This window comes from Lissotriton vulgaris, chromosome 6 (genome assembly GCF_964263255.1).
Source record: "Lissotriton vulgaris chromosome 6, aLisVul1.2, whole genome shotgun sequence".
Lineage (NCBI taxonomy): Eukaryota > Metazoa > Chordata > Amphibia > Caudata > Salamandridae > Lissotriton > Lissotriton vulgaris.
The window spans coordinates 430,668,528-430,683,119 of record NC_141694.1 but is presented as its reverse complement, the minus strand read 5'-3'; the positions used below and the strand labels follow the sequence as shown (position 1 = coordinate 430,683,119).

General features: G+C 43.8%; 1 pseudogene; it reads right to left on the bottom strand.

Annotated features, from left to right (window-relative positions):
• Nucleotides 1-2,022: 2,022 nt before the first annotated feature.
• On the bottom strand, nt 2,023-3,399 carry LOC147707432 (syncytin-1-like; annotated as a pseudogene).
• Nucleotides 3,400-14,592: the final 11,193 nt, after the last annotated feature.

Genomic DNA, 14,592 nt, shown 5'->3' with positions numbered 1-14,592 from the left:
TTAGATTTACCTACGTTTGGCCCTTGATGTCATAGATATAACACCCTCCATTTTGCCAAGCCGAAGCCCCAGTCAGGCCACTATTGTTTATTCTATTGTGATAGCTCTGTCACCTAGCGGCCAAAAACAAATAACAACATCTTGCATGCTGAACTTAGCTTTAGTACAGAATGTTTAAGGTATTTTGATGGAGCGGCTACAAAGTTGTGCTGTACACAAAACTACGTTCAGAGAATGTTATCCTGTGTGTGCACACATATGAATGTGTGCCAAAAGTCACTGTGTCTAGGGAAAGAAGGCATCTTAAGAAGGTGAGCACGTACAAATGGTGTTTCGTAACTGGGCCTAATGCCTCCACGTGACAGTTAAGTATACATTTTGTACTAGTTATTTTTTTGGGAGTGATTCAATTAGAGTAGGGTTCTTAGTATGAAGTCTGAGGATGTTAGTCCCGGATTATTGTCAAAGAGATGGGCATTGCACTGTAATATGTTATGCATTTCTTTAATTTGTATTGATACCTTATGTCATTGGAATAGTGTATGGTGACTTTGTCGTAGGGTTTCTTTGAACGAATTGTGCTGCCCTTCCACTGTGTTATTGTTTTCTTTCTGTTTTGCCATGATACAGTTGCGAAAAGTCCACCATAGCTTTGGCTGGTTTCTGTGTCCAGAACAGTGCTCTCTGTCAACCCAAGTGTCTTCAAATAGTCCTTTACAGGAGATAATATGCGTTCATGTCTTTGTGGTAATGAGGTTCTGTTAATAGGTTGTAATGTTTTGCTAATTCAGTTACGTGGACTTATGCCAGGGCTATGAGTTTTTCATTTTCATGGGCTAATTCAAAATTTTAGAGTATTCCACAGTTAATGGCATTTTTTCAGGTACCTTCAGACACTTTGGCTAAAGTGGAAGTTACAGTCTTAAGTGGCTGTATGTACATATTTTAGAATGGCAGAAATCGATGGTTGCTCGAAATCATTAAAGAATATTTGAAGATTGAAAATATTGTTTTTTGATTTTATTTTGTTCCATAGTTCTTGGTGTGGTGTACTTGGTTTATTTGGTAAAAGTGCATAGACTAAGGGGATATTGGTGTTTTGGTATGCTCCATGGATTGTATAGATTTGTGCGAATGGTGGAGGGCATGTATTATTTTCTTTTTTTCCTTTGTTGTATAAAAGGAAAGTGTGTGTTAAAGTTAGGGTGTCAGAAATGTTAATATTCTTAAATTGTTTTGGAGCAACTGGAGAACCTGACCTTACGGGCCAGGCGGCGCAGGGCACGCCTAAGATCTCCGGGTTCACCTGCTTTGGCAGACAGAGATACGTGACCCTCTGTTAGGCGTAGAAAAGCAGATTTATTAGCTGCAGCTAAGCACAGTGGTCCTGTAAGTACACCAATGGTATGTTCTCAGGAGACTGCCACTTCATTTCGTGGCGCACAAACTATTATAGTACACAAGTTTACAATGCCAACTCCCAAAACATACAAAATTGACGAAGAGGAATAGTTCGAAAACAAGTTATCGAATGTCTAAAACACATCCTCCTTTCAGACCCTGTGTGCTCTCCTCCCTCCAGGTTAATCAACACTAGTGCCAGTGATTCAATTTGCAGGTGGTAGAACATGTTGAATGCTACAAAGAACAGTCTATGTAACAAGAGAACACATGAAGAGAATAGCGAAGGCCAGTCAAACAAGATAAAGTCAAGAAGAATGGTGGGACCCAAACAGTGGAGTAAGACATGCATTAATCAGTCTAGACATGGATTTACGAAACTCGGGAGACCCTGACATCGGTTTTATAAACATAGGCAGAAGTTATTCTTTAACGGGAAGGACACGTAGCAGCTGCAAAAGCAAAAACATTGCGTTCATCACATCCGCCGTGCTGCCTGAGTGAGGCAACACTAAATGGCGGTTAAATACAAAATGGCGGCGGGATACGAAGCGAAGTCGAAAACCACGTAACCTCAGACCCTGCTTTTGCCATACTCAGGCAAAGCACAAAAGACTCATGTTAGTCTGAATCTATATCAATGGTCATGAGGTCATTGAGGTGTTGCTGCAACATCATTCTGATGTTCTCTGTTTCCTGTGTTACCGGATTAGAAACACACACAGTGGCACAAAGTCCACAAATAGCTGGACCGCACTGTAAACACAGGCAACAAGAGAAGATAATTGCTAGAATCGCTCCAAGGAAAGTTAACACTTTCCATCCCCATGTGGACAGTAGTCCCCAAAACCATCCCATCACAGACCAATCTCCAGTGTCCTGATGAATGGACTCGGAGATGACATGTAGCTTAGAGATGGCTTGGTATACCGTAGGGGCATTATCTGGAACGTAAATGCAGCAACTGGACCCAATCAATTTACAGACTCCGCCTCTATCAGCCAAGACAATGTCTAGAACCATTCGGTTCTGCAAAGTCATAAGGCGATCCGCCTGAAGTTCAGCTGTCAAATTATTCAATGCTCCAGAAGTTATATTTATGGTAGCATCGACCACACGAACCAGGCGTCTGATGTTTCTACTATTTGCCATTGGACCCCAAAAAGGAAGAATTCCTTTCAGGAAATCTCCTCCTTCTTGTCCAGCTGTGTCTTCCGCATCAATAACCCCTCTAACCAATCTCTTTCTATGGTGATCTGCAGGAGCAGTATATGTCGGAGGGAGAAGGAAAGCTATATAACATGTCCCAGAGAAATGTGTGGGAAGTCATGTATAAGCTTTATCATGACAGATACAATATGTGCCTTGTGATGGAACTAACGGTGATGGAGTCAAGGGTGTATAGACATATATATGGGAACAATTACTCCTTTCTTGCTTAACTTTGGTATTCTGACCATTTATTTGTAAACACAGATTACCTTTCTGGGGTAAAACCCAAATTGGTGTAAATCTCTTCTGTTTAACCTTATCAGTGAGACTAGTGACGTACCGGGTCATGTTCCATCCACCATACGCTCTCTTCTCATCCTTGGAAATTGTAATAATATCAGCTATTTTTGCCATGGTCAATATTCCCTTGATCAAAGAGCTATGACTGGAATCCACTCCACCATTATTGGACCCACAAGGAGGATATCGAAGTAGGTTCTGGTATGCATTAGAGAACATAGCCAGATAAGCCCAAGCAGAACCTTCGTACGTGAATGGAAGGACTAAATACGGCATCCCTCTCTCTGTGTTATGTGGTATGAGCCCACAAACCCAACAATCAGTAGTATTCACTACCAATTGATGTTGATGCAAGAGTTGGATAAATGAATTGTTAAAATACTCCATTCTTCTCATCTGCTCATGGTCTGGTAGTGCATAACATTTATGTGGATAAATAGTAGTAGAGGGAATCAAAGAAGAAGTAGGGACAGGTGTTGGCTGCATACTGTGTATAATCCATCCTACACATGCTAATAAACTGCATAAACATACTGAAATACATAGTACTACGCCACAACGACTGAATAATAATTTCTTTTTTTTGTTCTTTTTTTTTTTTTGTTCCTCATCTCCACCATGGCTCTAATCTGTCGAACCAATGGACAGGGAAGAATGGCATATGGTGAGTTGACATGCTGTCTTAGTCGAAGATTGGTAGGGGTATAATCGATGTACGGATCCACCAAAACCCTACAGCTATGTCGTTCTCCCATCCAATCCTTACACCTTGTTACCTGTTAGACAGATATTTACCATTAGCCAGTTACCACCATTGCTTGTATCACCAATTCACCTAGAGAGAGGGCGAAGATGTTATAGCAGAAAAAGTGTTCATGGCTTTGTAATCATCGGAACTGGGGGAAAAAAAAAAAACCCAGCTCAAACTAGTGGGACCAATCGAGTATCTGCCAAAAAGCTCTTTTATCTGATTTTCCGGCCCTGGCAAGATCCATTTTTGATATTTGTAGCATGGAGGAACACCAGTCATGTAACGACGGAGGAGAAGCCTCTTTCCACCGCTTGCAGATTTCTCGTCGGGCCACCAATATAGAATAGAACAAAAGGTTATTATTTGAACTTCGCTTCTGGTCTACTACTCCAAAAAAGGTCTATAAGCACGGTGGAGCCTGTTGAAGATGTTAGTTTGTTGATTATTGAATGCCAATAAGACGTTAAGTGTGGACAGTCAGAAAGAATTGTGTGCAACCGAGGCCGCCACTAGGCCGCACCGGGCACACGCCACCGGTTCCCCTGTTGAAAATTTAGACAGTCTCTGGGGGGAATAGTAAGCCCTGTGAAGGGTATACAGGTGGTTTCTACGGAGCCATGCTGGTTTGACTATGTCCCAGAGAACATTACAGGAGGCTAGCCATAGATCATGTAAATTAAAAGAAGGCAACAAGGAGCCCCATAGTAGGTCTGGAAGATGGAATTCCCATCTATCTCCTCTAAGATTAGGTTGTAGAAAAAGGAAACCTCCTTGGGTGCTGGTGTTTCATCAAGTAAAGAAGATTCCAGTTGGCTACTTCCTCCTAGGGGCATGTTGGGGCGGCGGGGAGCCCCAGCTGTATGCTCTTGTGCCCAACTTGAAATTTGTAAAAACTTCAATCTAGAGAGATTGGGGCCCACCTTGCTCGCTAGACGTTCCCAGGAAAGCATGTCCCCTTCCACAAACAGGTCGCCCCATGTTGATATTCCGGCGTCTATTAATGGAATTACCAGTACATCGTTTGCCCAACCAGGAGGAGCAGGGAGATCCCATATAGGAGATCTATTCAAGTGGTATCCTAGTTTAGTAATAACTCTAAGATTGTACCAAGTTCTTGCTAGGCCCTGCAACACCTTCAGTTTGATCTTCTTGAAAAGTTTGGGGTCTCCAAACTTAAAAAGAAAACCCGACTGCCCTAGTCCTTCACACTGTAGTAATGTTGTAAACATCAACCCGATGCCTTGGTCTGAAGGAGGTTTTAGCAACATTCGAGCATGTGTCATCTGAAAGGCCCAGGCGTAAATCTGGAGGTCGGGGCCAGCCAAACCACCCTTCTCCCTGCGGTGCCTTAATTTCTTCCAGGCTATTCTTACACTTTTGTTCTTCCAGATAAATGAAGAGATACCACTCTGCATCTTCACAATTAGTGATGTATCAGATATAGTGGTATACTGTTAAAAATAAAAGTCAACTTAGGTAAAATGGACATTTTGACTAAGTTTGAAGGACCCAGTAGTGTCAGTGGGAGATGTCCCCAAGAACCCATTAACTTCCTACACTCTTTAGCAACTAGAGTAAAGTTAGTAGAGGCGATCAGGTTGATGTCCTTAACGATTCTTATGCCTAGATATCTAATGTTTCCGCAGAGTTGCACAGAAAGCCCAGTTGCTACGCTGTTCCACACCATAACCTCGGTTTCGGTGGCGTTGACCTCATACCCTGAGATGTTACTGAATTCCAATGCTAGATTTATGGCTGCCGGAAATGCAGTGCTGATATCTGAAGTCATAATCATAATATCGTCAGCATACAGGGACACCTTTTTTTCCCAGTCTCTATATTTAAAAGGCATGATGTTATTGTCCTCCCAAAGTGTTTGAGCAAACGGCTCAATATAGAGATCAAAAAGCAGGGGCGATAGAGGACAACCCTGTCTTGTGCCCCTTGTAATAGTAAATGGTTCCGACAAACCGCCATTAACGAAGACCGAAGCAGATAGATTATGGTATAGAAGTTCCACCGCTCTGCGGAAAGCCCGACCCACGCCAAATTTTTCCAAGGCCCCCGACAGGTACAACCAGTTGACCCTGTCGAAGGCCTTGGTGGCATCCAGCGTGAGAATTGCCAAGGGTAGTGAGGAGCTAGTTGCCATATCGATTGCTCCTAACAGGTCGGACGTCAGCTCGAAGAGCTGGTGACCTTTAACAAAGCCCTTTTGGTTGGAATGTAGGACTGAGGGAGCAACCTGACCAACCTCTTAGCCAAGAGTGACGTGAAGATCTTATTGTCAGCGTTGAGTATTGAAATAGGGCGGTAAGAGCCGCAGTTGGTTGAGACCTTGCCTGGTTTCAGAATGAGTGTAATCGATGCTTTATTCCAAGATATGGGGGGTAAAACACCCTCCAGCAGAACTTGATTAAATAATACGGCAAGAAAAGGAGCAATATCACCCGCAAGGTGTTTATATGTCTCAGCGGGCAAGCCATCCGGCCCGCCGCCTTACCGCCTTTGCTGTTATGTATAGCAGTCACTACCTCTTCTTCCCTTATTGCCTGATCTAAAAAGGCACTTTGTTCTGAGGAAAGTGATGGCAGTGAAATGCTGTTCAGCCACTTCTTTATATTTTCAGAGGAGATGTTATTGTCCTCCTGATAGATAGTCTGAAAGAAGTCTTTAAAGGCTGATCTTATTTCTAAGTCCGAAGATACAGTACCGGAACTAGTTATTATAGACCCTATATTATTACGAGTCAGATCAGTTCTAGACTTCCAAGCTAGAAGTTTACCCGCCCCTTCTCCGATTTCAAAATGGGCTAGTTTGCTTGCTTCCCACCTTTGAAGAATGCGCTGATTAAGTACTGAAGCTAGTTGCCCTTTAGGTTTCAGCAGCTCCTCCTGTTTAGCCAGTGTGACAGAATCAGGAGCATTGTTGGAAGTTTCTAGTTCAGTTTGGACTAGCAATAGGTTAGCCTCTATAGATGCAACTTCTTGGGTGTACTGCCTCCTTCGGAACGTGGTTTTGTTCTTAATAACCCCTCACAAGGAACACTTAAGAGCGTCCCATACAGAGCTCGCAGAACCGATATTAGCTTGAAAGATTTCTTGCGCTTCTGCTCTAATGTACTCCAAATCATCTGGAGATGTAAGGAGAGACCTATCAATAGACCATGACCTGATCGGAGATTGAATCAGTCCTTCAAGATCTAAAGGGACCGCAGAATGATCCAACAGATGGGATGGTAGGTAGGTAACACTCTTTGCTGAATTAAGCAAAGCTCTACTTACTAGAAAGAAATCGATCCTGGATCTGTGACGATATTTATAATTTCAGAAAGAAAAATCGGTTTTTCTGCCCCGACCTTACTCTCCAAATGTCTATAATTCCGTATTGAGACATAGCTTTAAGTAAAAAATCTTAGTATGTTGTCGACAGAGGTAGTCTTGTCTAACAAGGGGTCAAGTACGATATTAAAATCTCCTGCTATTATGGCAGGTTCTGGGAAGTGCAAAAGTTCGGAGAATAATGATACCAAGGCAGAGGGGTCATCTTGATTAGGCCTATAGTACCCAGCTATCGTAAGGCGTGAGCCACCTATCACGACGGTCGTGATAGCCCACCTACCTGTGGGATCTACTTTCTGCTCTATGAGTCTAGTAGTGATAGTTTTTTTAAAAAGAATGGTAACCCCTCTAGTATTAACTGCTTGAGAAGTGGTAACAGACAGATCTATCCATCTGTTTTTATTTACCAAATCGAGTACTTCAGCCTCAACCAGATGTGTCTCCTGAAGTATAATGACCTGCGCATCAAAATCACGCATATATTGTAGAATAGTGTTTGATCTGGGTTTGGTGCGCAGGCCATTAACATTCCAGGAGAGAATCTTAATAGTACTCATGGCTAGTATAACTAGTGAGGCTAGACATTACAAGTTTACGACCCTTAGTATAGTATTGTCAACAACCAATTCAGAAATGAGAAACATTTTATACTTTTTTACCCTAACCCTCACCCACGTGAACCCCGCCCTCCCTCCCTTGAGGAACCCTTGTTTGTCCAACCAGAGCACGTCCAGTTTGAGGTACCCCTGACCCATTCTAAGCCCCACGAAGCGTTATTAATTATAGTTTTGAGGACTGGGTAAACCTGCCAATAGTATAACCTATTGTGGCTACACTCTAAATCAGGATAAATTTCTCAAGGTATGAGATGCATAAGTTTGCGATTTTTCACAAGTTATTAATATTAGTGTTATATTGTACTGTTGCTCTGCTGAAGATTTTAATACTTTTTAAAGGGTTTTTATGTATATTTTTTTTCCCTATTCCCCCCCCCCTTTTTTTTCTTTTTATGTGCTTCTAAGAGTAAGAAAAACAGAAAGCTGGGGAAGATCAAGATAAGGTTATAATATATAGACTCTATACTCTTTGCCTAAGTGCAGAAAAAGTGGACATGCCCCCAATCTCTCAGCCCAAACCTGACCTGCCCTCAGCCCCCTTGGTTGTACCAATATTCATCAATAGCTTATCTGCAGCCTGAACTGAGCGGATGTTCAACATTTTATTTTTAAACATAATCTTCAAAGATGTAGGAAAGCTCAACTGTACTGATGCACCCAGATTCCTGAAGGCCTCCATTCTCCTGCCCAGTTCCCACTGCCTATCCAGGGTTGCCCTTGAAAGGTCGGATCTTATTTGAAAAGTAAAATCTCCTCCAGATAGGGATTTTTGTTTAAGGGCTAAGTTGAGGATATTATCCTTCAATAGAATAGCTTGGGATAGGAGGAGGAACATGGCGGCAGTAGGCTAACTGCCGCGGTACTCCGCTCTAAGCTCTAGCAGAGCCCTTGTGCATTTCAGCAAAAAATGAGGACTACTTAAGATTTTTGTAGCTCTCGTAACTCTCGTAATGTAAGGGAGAGCTATTAGTCGTTCGTACTCCTAAATTCATATAAAAAGAAAAACCTTTTTTCGGACCAAAGGTTTGCTCCGGCCGTTAGCGCGGTCTCTCTTCACTCTCCATGTGTGTTCAGAGCGGCGTGTTCCAGCTTGTTTCAGCGTCCGTCGGAGCTCTATCGCACAGCTCTCTAGCGGGTCAGCCGTCACTACAGACGCCAGCGGTGTTGTGGATGTGGCATCGAGCCGCCCTGGAGCTCCGTCGTGGGAAGCAATTGCGGTCGCTTCGCAGAGATCTTTGCTCCTCTGTGAGTATTGCGGGGGAGGGGAGTGAAACCGTGCAAGAGGACGATGCGGTACCAGCGGCAACAGCTTTGGGATCTACAACGGCTACAGCAGCAGAATATGATCCACCAGAATCAACTCACTTTGCCACTGGATTCAAGCAAAGACGGAGACGGCTGGAATGCCAGAAACCGGTCCTCGGAAGCTTGTTTCCGGTCCAGGGAAGACATGGCTTGGCAGTTCGGGCTGGACTGTTCCCATGAGGCACAGGGTCAGACTGATTTGCATATAGCCATGTCTGAACCGGGGTGGCAGAGTGGGCTAAAGAACGGTGATGGATTAAACCCAGATCTTTTGACTGGGTGTGAGTGTTTGATTGATTCAGATGCTCCGTCCATCACCACCCCCTTTTGTACCGCCACCAGAATCAACAGCAAAGAAGGTGAAGGGGGGACAAGAAGGGGGGAAGGTAGTAGACAGCAAATGTTTGGAGGTACTAGAACAGATACTTGAAGAGGGGTTAGATCCGGGCGCGGGTCCTAGTGTAAAGCAGAAAGATAGTAGCTTGGTTAAAAACCCACGTTCTTCTACGCTTAGAAGTTACCATTTAAACCAAGTCGAGTTTCCCCCAAACTTGCATTCAGCAATTACTAATAAGGGCCATAGAGGGAATAAAGCTAATAAGCATCAAAACCCGACTCAAAAAAGGGGAGGTAAGACTAATTGGAAGAAAGGGGGCGTGAGTGGGCCCCCTGACCTGGAAACCAGGCTGGAGTCTGGGGGAGTGACCCAGGATAATATTGCAGTGGGACCTGAATTGATTAAGTCAAACAGTACTAACGCCAGTATTAGCGCCAGTAAAACACCACCTAAAACTTCTTCTTACCTCTCCTCTGAGGCAAAACCCAAACGAGCGAAAAAATCTAAGTTAGTAGAAACAGTTCTAGATTCAGGCTCTAAGATAACGCCTTCATTGCGATCTTATTTTAAGGTCATTCCTCAGGTCTTGAATTTGGCGCAGAGCAATCCCTCAGCAGTCTGTACCTCTCCAGGTTTAACCCCGACCATAGCTATATCTGGTTGTCTGGCTTTTTTGGATCCTAGTCCACAAAAAATGGAGGAGGAGGCCCGAAATGAAGATCAACCTGGGGAGGAGGGTTGTGTACCCACTGACACTATATTGATAGATGTTAACTCAGCTCTCCTGTCTACGGAAGCATCAGCAGAGCAGGGCATCGAAAATAACAACAATCTTAGTGGTTCTCCAGTTCTTTGGGAGGCTGCCACAACTCCTATGGTATTAATCAGTTCTGCTGAAGCAGAAGTCTGTAGCTTTCCAGGTCAGAGTGCATGTCTGGAGGTTGATACAAGCTCTGAGCCAGAAGAGTCAGGGAGTCGACAACTAGAGTCCCTTTTAAATGTAAACCAGAACATTCAGCTGCAAACTGCCCATAACCCCCCTCCTAGCTCTGACATCCCTTTTGGACTACCTGTCTTTGCCGCCAATATACCCCAGATCTCTCACTCTCTTCGATATTATCTATGTTTTTTAATCTATCAGCTGACATCAAACGGGGGTTTGAGGAGTCATCAAAAATCCAAAGAGAGATCAGGTCATACTGTGAGTAGACAGCAAGATAGATGGGCTTTTTTCAAGAACTGGAGTGTTGGAAGAAACAACGGCTGCAATGTCACTTGAATTGGAAAATGCTAAGGAGGATGTAGTTGAACTCAAAAGAGAGGACACCGCTCTGGCTGATAGAATTGAGGTCCTGGAAAATAATGCGAGGCGTTGTAACATCCGCATTCTAAATGTACCCGAAGGAAGCGAAGGATCTGACATCAAGTCCTATATCATCCAACTCCTAAAAAAATCTCTCAATCTAACCCACACAGAGGAGGAATTGAATGTAGACATCCATCGGATTCATAGGGACCCCTTCAGGCGAAATCTGCAGCGGATGAAGCCCCGGAAGATACTAGTTAATAATTTCTTATAATGCTTTCTTTTCATTATTTTTACATCATTCTCTTTTCCTGCGCTATCTGTGACTCTAAAGGCATTGCTCACGATAATCTTCCTTAATCACTTGGCTGTGATTGTTAGCCGTCTTATGACACTGCAAGTCCTGTTGACCTAGTCACTATTCAGGTCACAGCCTAAGACTCCTACCGTGACCCTGCAACTTGATGGATAGTGGAAAAGGAATCTTTCACTTTTTAACACAAGGCAAGAATTATGAAGTACAACTTTAATTGTTCTTAGGCAACCTTTCTCTCAGGTTGTATCGTGTCTTGCCAGGTATTGTTTGGTCCTTAAACAATGTTTCTGGATCCGATGTGTTTAGTCGAAGATGTGGAGGTACAGCTTCCTGCAAAACGTCGTCGTCCTCTTTCTCGGAACTAGTCCAATCCAGGCGTGCACTGCTGAACGGTACAAATTTGGGTACCTTTTCGCATTCACTGTCACCAAAGCCTTCTCGGACCCACTGGTCGTAAGGTAAAGGCAATGGTACCCGCTTACAGTGCACGCCGTGAATCCAGTTTCGTTTCCCAATGACCTTCACTGTTGTACGGGTGGTGAGTAGGACTTGTCTTGGCAGCCCCCAACGAGGTTCCAGATTCTTTTTCCTCTGGAAGTTTTTCAGACACACCCAGTCACCAGGTTGGATGGAGTGTCCTGGATCTGAGGAGGTATCTGGCAAAGCGCTTTGGACCTGTTGACGAATAACACGCAATTTAGTGGTGAGGTCGTGCAAATAGTCAACCAACAATGGATACGAAATATCTGAATACTTTTTGGGGCGAGGGACTCCTCAAACATTAGCAGGGCGCCCAAAAACTGTTTCATATGGGCTAAGCCCCAAACGAGAATGGACAGTCGTTCTTGTTGAGGGAAGTGCCCAAGGCAAAGCATCAGGCCAGGAGAGGCCTGTACTAGTCTGAATCTTCGCTAACTTAAGTGTGAGAGTGCCATTGTAACACTCTACCAAACCCGCTGACTGAGGATGGTTTGCCGCATGAAATTTCTGTCTAATACCAAGATCCACACATACTTTCTGCATGATCTGACCTAGAAATTCACTCCCATTGTCACTCCAGACAATGCGCGGCAAACCAAACCTCGGGAAAAACTCTTTCAGAAGGACTTTGACAGTGTACAAAACAGTGTACAAAACAGTATTGTCCTTTAGAGGGTACGCCTCTATCCAACTGGAAAAGGCGCAAACCACCACCAGGACATACTTAAGGTTATTGAAACGCTGCATATGGATGTAGTCTATTTGTAGTACCTCAAAAGGATACGTAGGGGGAGCAAAGTGACCTGCTGGAGTTGGAGTTCCCTTTCCTGAATTTTGCATTAAACAAACAATACAATGCTTCACTACATTTTCTGCACAGTTAGGAATATTTTCATTTTGCCATACTGGAGCTAGGAGTTTACATATACCCCTTGCATTAATATGGGCTGGTCCATGAGCCATAGTGACCACAGGTAGTACATACGCATCCGGTAACAACCATCTCTGATGCTCTGACAATTCCGTCCAACATCCCATCGTATCCAACATTCCCGTACTTTCTTTCCACGTACTCAATTCTTTCTCAGTTGCTTCTTTCTGAATAATTTTCACGCTTTCTACTGTATCCTCACACATACCAGCCTCTGGGACCCAATTTGCCGGTCCTGCAACATACATTCGACCCTCAACATTCCGTGCCGTTTCTTTCGCTATTTCATCCGCAAATGCATTTCCCCGACCCACGTCATCCGTAATCTTTTGATGCGCACTACACTTCACAATCGCTATTTGAATGGGCAAGGTAAGTGATTCAAGAAGGTCACTCACCAACTGACCATGCTGTATTTTAGTGCCATGGGAGGTAAAGAATCCTCTTTCTCTCCATAAACGGCCGAAACTATGTGCAACGCCAAATGCGTATTGGCTATCTGTGTAAACAGTCACTCTTTTTCCTTTCGCCAACACACATGCTCTTGTCAATGCAATCAACTCTGCAGCTTGCGCGGAATGCTGTGAAATGCGTGCAGTTTCCACTATCGTATGTAAAGTTGTAACAGCATAGGCTGCTGTCGTCTCGCCATTAGGAAGCTTAAAGCAGGACCCATCTAACCACAGGATCCCGCAACTGGGTCTAACCTTGCCGAAAAATAGGCACATGGCCTTTGTTTCCCTCCAAATTGCTGTGTCAGAACTGGTAATGCACAACCCTCCTTCTCATGAACATAAAGTGTAAAGGGTTTGCTGTAATCTGGAGTACCCAACACAGGAGCCGAACACAAAGCAGTACGTAAATCAGAAAAACTCTTTTGACATTCATCTGTCCAAGGAAATGGTTGGGGCGTATCTTTCAGAGTGCGTGCCAACAAAGGTTTCGCTAGTAGGGAGAAGTTCGCAATCCATTGTCTACAGTAAGAGGTAATGCCTAAGAAAGCACGCACCTCTCTTTGTGTGGATGGTACAGACATTTGTGTAATTGCTTGAATGCGTTCTGGGGTCATTCGCCTTCCCTCCTTTGACAAGAGATGACCTAAGTAGGTAACCTCTTGTCGGCTATATTGTAACTTAGAAAGCGACACTTTGTGATGTAGATCAGACAAATGTCGCAGAAGTGACGCAGTCGCATCCTTACAGATATCTTCTGATTCGGCAGCCACTAACAAATCATCCACATATTGGATAAGAGTAGCACCTCACGGCAAAGAAAAGGCGTCAAGCTGAGACTTCAAAGCTTGACTATAGATGGAGGGACTCTCACAATAGCCCTGAGGTGCACGCTTAAATCAAAAACTTCGGCCTCCAAGAGAGAAACCAAAGAGATCTCTGCTTTCCTCAGCAATGGGAATGATAAAGAAAGCATTTTTGAGATCAATAGCCGAAAACCAAGCTGCCGAAGCAGGAATCATAGTAAGCAAAGCAGTGATATCTGGGACAACAGGAAACTGAGGGACAACAATTTTGTTGACCTCTCGAAGATCTATCACAGAACGGTACACAGGTGGCTGAGAAGGATCAGTACGCTTTAGAACAGGCAGAACAGGACTATTACAAACATTTCCTCTGGTCTCCTCAACCACACCCTTCTCAAATAAGTCATGAACAATAGCCAACAGCGCTCTCTCACCATAGTTAGATATTTTATATTGTGGAATGCGTGGTAACATAAGGATTCACAGTAATCACATAAGGTGGAATGTGAAGCAGATCAACATCATTCGGACCCATAGCCCAAAGGGTAGCAGGGAGCGAACGTAATTTGAGTGGCAGTTTGTCTTTAGATACATACATTGGAGAAGTCAATTTAGCACCTAACGTAAGATGTACACCAGAGGGTAAGCAATACAACGTGGCATGCAGACGTTTTAATAAATCCAAACCCAACAAATTCTCTCTGCAACCCGTCGTCAAAAGAAGTGGAGCTTCTAAATCGTACGACCAATGGAAATAGGCAAAGGACAAGAAACAGGGTTGCTACTTGGGGCGCCAGAGAATCCTACCGAAACATTTGTTAAGCAAGACAAAGGTGCCCCAGGGAGTTTAGAGTGCATAATAGAACTTCTCATTGCTCCAGTATCCAAAAGAAATGGTTCTGTAACACCCAATGTCACAACATTAACATAAGGTCCATCCTGATCCACTGGAACTGATACAACTCCCTTACTCTGTCTATGGCTGTCCTAGCAAGTGAGGAAATCAGCATTCTCACCATCTGCGCAATAATCATCAT